Source organism: Zonotrichia leucophrys, chromosome 1 (assembly GCF_028769735.1).
Source record: "Zonotrichia leucophrys gambelii isolate GWCS_2022_RI chromosome 1, RI_Zleu_2.0, whole genome shotgun sequence".
Lineage (NCBI taxonomy): Eukaryota > Metazoa > Chordata > Aves > Passeriformes > Passerellidae > Zonotrichia > Zonotrichia leucophrys.
The window spans coordinates 49,062,902-49,068,300 of NC_088169.1; positions in this window are offsets into that span (position 1 = coordinate 49,062,902).

A 5,399-nucleotide genomic window follows, 5' to 3' on the forward strand; every position below is an offset into this window, starting at 1 on the left:
ATGTAATCCTTCATGTTGCCTCAAATATTGAATTAAAAAAAAAGGGAAACTTTTTTTCCCCTAATTTGGAAAATACATATCTAAGTTTTGTGAAGCATAAACCTGAGCTTATTCACAAAGAAAAAATTCAAAAATCTCCCTTCCTCTCCTTGTTAGACATAGAAGCATTCCAGTGTCAGCATCGATGCGGTTGATGGAAATGGTTTTCAGCCTCTCTGGAGGTGACTCTTCCAGAAAGTATTGCACAGGTCAACATAATGTGATGGCCTGCTACAGGCAGGAGACCTAATTAAGCAGCAGAGAAAAATTGGTTTCTTTGCATTATTGTGTTTTAAGTCTTTTTAAGGCCATATTTAATTACAAGATGCAGAGGGTTTTTTTTCTGTATAGGACTCTGATGGCATTTCTTAGAAACAGACGTCCTTGCTTCATCAATACATATGATATGAAAAATCCATATGCTGCCTTTTGTCCCTCTGAAAAGAGTGATAGCTACTTGGAAAATTTCAATGGACTGGCTCATCTTGTAGAGTTAGGTTCTGTAAGCTGTTTGAACAAGAACTACACCTCCCATTGAAATGTGAGCATGCATTTGTGCAATTGTGTTCATTCTGACTGGGACTTTTCTTTTTTGAGCTTTACCAAAAAATCATCATTCAAGCCATGCATGCAGTCATGAAAACTGAGACTGCAAACAGTCCAGTGTTTTGTGGTGACAGGCAGGATGGCATTGTGCTTGCATATACTGCCTTCAGTATACCACCTGAATTTTTAATCTTCACAGAAAACTCTAGTTGTTCAATTTTAATATATATTTCAGAAAATTCCGAAGTCTCAAAACCGACTCTTAAGTTATCTGTTACTTGATTTGACAAGTTTTACTAAGAGTCAAAAGAATGCTGCCTTGCTTCAACTCTTTGAGAGAAAAGACAAACACTTTATTAACACATCCTTGTGTTGCAGAGCAATCACAAACACACACTAAGTGCTGTGTGTTGTGGGTTTGTTTCATTTTGTGAATTTATGGGCTTAATTATACACTGATTTTTCATGTTTCTCTTCCAGTTACAGAGGCATGAATACAACTGGTGTTATGCCTGAAATCAAACTAGAATAAAGGAGTTATTTTCAAGTTACTCGTCCATTGAGCAGGAACACCACATACAGACTTGCTTTGTTTTGACCACACATGTCTTGCAGCTTGGATGGATAGAAGAGCCAAGCCTAAGGTTAAAAAGGTTGCATTCCTCTTGGCTTAAAATTTGGTAGTGTGATCAGTGCAATATCAACTCAAAAATTTCAACTAAATGTAATGACTGGGGTTTCTTCAGGTATAAACTTCTCAGCTGTACATGGGATTTCAGTTCTCCAGGCTGTGTTCAGTCGATGCCTTCCTTGCCTAATCTCCTGCACTTGATAAACTGGCCTAAACTGGAGCTCATTGCTGTTAATTTTTAATGGTAGTTACCTAGTTATGTAGTAACATAGAACTGGAATACACAAGATCTACTAGTTTACTATTAGAATTTTTATTGAGACAATAGACATTTCCAGGTGCTGTACAGAAGACATCTATGATGTCTAATGATATTTAATACCTCATAAAATTACTTATCTAGTAATACCTACTGTACTAAATACAAGGCAGTTTGCAGATTTTAACACATGAGAATGCTCTCCAGGACTTTATCTCAGGGAAGTGAGTTTGCTACCAGTCTGAGTTTGTCGTTCGTGAAATCTTTTGGGTTATTTGTAAGAGCAGGAGTGCTAAGGTAAGTGTTTACTTAGTTATCCTCAGTTTTACCTACACAAAGTCTGGCAAGTGACCTGCTTATCCACCATTCCCTATAGGCCTTATTTCTGCTTGGCATTGCTTCCTCAGGTGAGGGGCAACCAGAATAGCTCTGCCTACAAGCACCAGACACAGACTTGGGCTGTGTTGGGTTTTAAATGTGCACTATTGTCTCTTCATGAAGAGCCTTTAAAAAGGGACTAAGGGGCACAATGCACAGTCTTTATATGCAGTACAAGCTGTGCTAACTTGGTCACTCATCCTTCAACCTTCATTTCTCACCTTTCCCCCCACCAATAACGCCCTTTCAAGGCAGTTTAAACTGACTGAGTCTGATCCTAATTCTTGCACAGTATCCAAGTCATGCCTCTGACTCCCAGCAACTGTAGGCTTGAAACACAGCCCTTACACACCTCTTTTGTGCTGTGGTTATGGTTAAAGTTTTTAAACAGTGCGCACTCCTTCCTTGCTGCCTTTTGGCATAAGAGCATCCCCATGTAAATGGACTAAGGCTTCTACACTTTTTCCTTCCCAGGTTTGAACCAGGGAAGAGCAGCTCTGAGGTAATTGAGGTAAAAATCTCAATAGGGAGGTTTGTGGTTATTCCAAGGATTGTCCCTTTGGCTACTAATCCATGACCAGCCCTTCCTGCACCTTGATTCCTTGCAGCAGTCCTCTGCTGCTGTGACAAGCCACCTGCTTGTCAGGCCTGGCTAAAGGGGTGGCCTGGCTCTCCTGCCTTTGTGGCCCAGCGGTGAGGCACTGCCTCAGTGTCCCTCAGCCCTAACAGGAAAAGCCGTCTTCATTAGCTGGGGGGTGGAGGGGAAGGCACAGCTGGAAAGCTTGTGTGTGACAGCTGTGCATGTGGTGAGAGAGAGCAGGAGATTGAAACTGGGATGCAGAACAATTGAAGCTGAGTACTCCCGGTTTTCTCAGCTTTTCTCCTAAGTAGAAAGCATTGTCTCCTCCCTAAAGCTCTTACGGGCTGTGTGGGTGCTGGTTTTCAGGGAAGCTGAGAAGACAGGTAGCCAAGCTGCTCCTGCATCGTGCTCATGGGGCCATCGGGTGCCCGTTCCAAGGCAGCAGAAAGTGCCAGGGGAAACCAGGGACGGAATGAGAAGAGTCGCTGTCCCTCTCCCGAGTCTCTCTCCCCTTGGCAGCATGCCTGGGAAAGCAGTGCGGACTAGCCGCAGGGCTGGGCGGCTCCGAGGCCGCCCGGCTCTCACAGAAAACGGTGTCAGGGCTGCTTTTTAACCTGGCCGCCTTAGAGATGTCCCCAAATTTTGGGGAGAGAAGTGTTGGCGCTGGCTGCCAGCCAGGAAAACGGCACGGAGCCCCTATGCCCTGCCCAGAGGGGGTCGTGGGGATGCGCCTGCCCCATCCCTTCCCGCCAGGGTCTCGTCCTCCACCTGCTCAGCCAGGATTCCAGCTCGGAAAAAACACCGGGGGAGGCCGAGGTGTCCCTTGTCCGTGGGCTCGCTCCTCCCCAGGCTCCCCCGCCCCACACAAACCCTCATTGCGGCTTTTTTTCCCACCTTCACTGTTAACAAAACGCGGTGATTAAGACTTGAAACCAACAAAGAGTTTTTCTTCCACCTTAACCTTGCACACAATCCTTTAACAAATTAATTAATCCTAATGAATTAACACTTCATTTATTTAAACGCGCTACAGTTCATGAATTAAATTTTCATGCAGTGATTAAAGGCTGTTAAAATATGCATGATTTCGTTAAAATTTTATAATAAATCAGGGCAATGTGTTACATGACAAGGCAACTACTTCCCAGCCCCTCGGAAGGTGCTTTGATTGGCGCGGGGGGCGGGGGGAGCCGAGCGCTCCGCTCCCGTTTGGGCGGCCGGGCGGGCCCGGGGCGCGGTGGGACGCGGCTGGGACACAGCCCTGTCCCCTCGGAGCGCCCTTGGTGCCTCTCGGGGCCGGGAAGCTGCGTTTTCCGTCTGCCCCACCGAAACGTGGCGTCCGTGCAGCGCGGGGATCGCGGACACGGGTGAAAGGCAGCAGCCGGTTTGCCCACGGAGCGGAGCTGCAAGGGAGCAGGGATGTTTCTGGGATGTTTTGCTGAAAGGGCTCCTCGGTGCGCTTTTTAAATCCTCCGCATCACTTGAAATAGAGAGCGAGAAACTTTACTACCAACAGGACCTGTGGTGTTTTCCGCCGGACCTCTCCCTAGCTGCTCCGGGCTCCTTCCTTTCCCGAAAGGGGACGTTGTGAACTACCTTGTGACTTAAATCACCATCAAGCGTTTCAATTTTTAATATGACAACATTCTACACTTTGGCTGCAAAAGCAATTATTGCGGCTTGTACATCAGTAATTAGCAGGTCTTTGCTGATGTAAGGAAAGTCCTCATTAGGACAAGGAAATACTTTTTGTGCATTCACCCAAGGGTTGGTTGTGTTTTGTTGTGCGTTTTGGTTTTTTTTCTTCTGAAGGTTAATTTTGACCATTGAAAGGGAAAATAGCTTTTACTTTAAATGGGATATTGACTTTCTGTGAACTTCGCCAAATAACACATTTACTGTAGGTTTTGTCTCAGTGCTCCCAGTGACACTCAGGGTAGGACAAATACCGCGACTACAAAGTGTAAAGCTAACATTTGCTGAAATGAAAATATCCAGAGGGTTTAGAGTGAGCGGTGAGATCCACATTAGCTGGTTTTTTTTAAGTCGGGATATATAGCAAACTATGATCAGACGTTAATAGTTAATATCATAAGCTTTAGTATATTCATCTTTGGGGAATCCTAAAAAGAGAAATCAAATACAATGGGTTACAGTAATTAATTTATAAATCGTTTCACTGTGGGAATAAGGGGTTACTTTATTGCTTTCTCGAGATAGGCAGTTCAGTCAATTAAGGAATTCTGCCTATTTCTTGCATTTGAAGCCGGAGAAAACTACGGGAGACAAGTAAATGTGTATATATATGTGCCTCCCTTGCTTTATTGAGCATCTCGGGCCATAAACGTAGGGCTACAGCATGGTCGTGTCACCAATGAACTCGCTCCTCAAAGCCTGCGAGTTTATTGCCATCAGTATTCATGAGGCTGGGCGTACCCACGAGGAATAGAAACAACAGCGAACATTAAAATAAAATCTATTACCAGGCCCGCGCGATTCTGAGCCCGGCTCAAGCCGTCTGCCCGGGGAGCTGGCAGTGGTGGCAGGGACAGGGGAGCTGTCACCTGGGGCTGGTGACAAGGGGTGCGGGCTCCCGGCCGGCCCGGGGAGCCCCCTCGGGCAGCAGCCCCTGCGCTCGGTGCGGCCAAGCAAGCAGCAGGGCAGCGCCTGCACCGGCTGCTGCAGCGCCTCTGTAGCGGGAGTCGCGGTCAGGGGGCAATTTTTAGAGATGTTTTAGGAGTTAGCCTAAAGTTGGCTCTAGAGAAGAAAGAAAAAAAATAAAAGAGTCTTGAGAAGAAAAGTTTTTCCTCCGGGACTTGTAAAGTGACATTCCAAACGGTGCTCCACAAAAACCCCTCTTGTCCTTCTTCTCCCCTCTCCTGAAAGATCAGACTTGGCTGCACCTCCCTAAGGAGGCAGCTGCCCGCGGGGAGCGGGCGGGGGCAGCAGCAGCCGCCCCAGGAGCC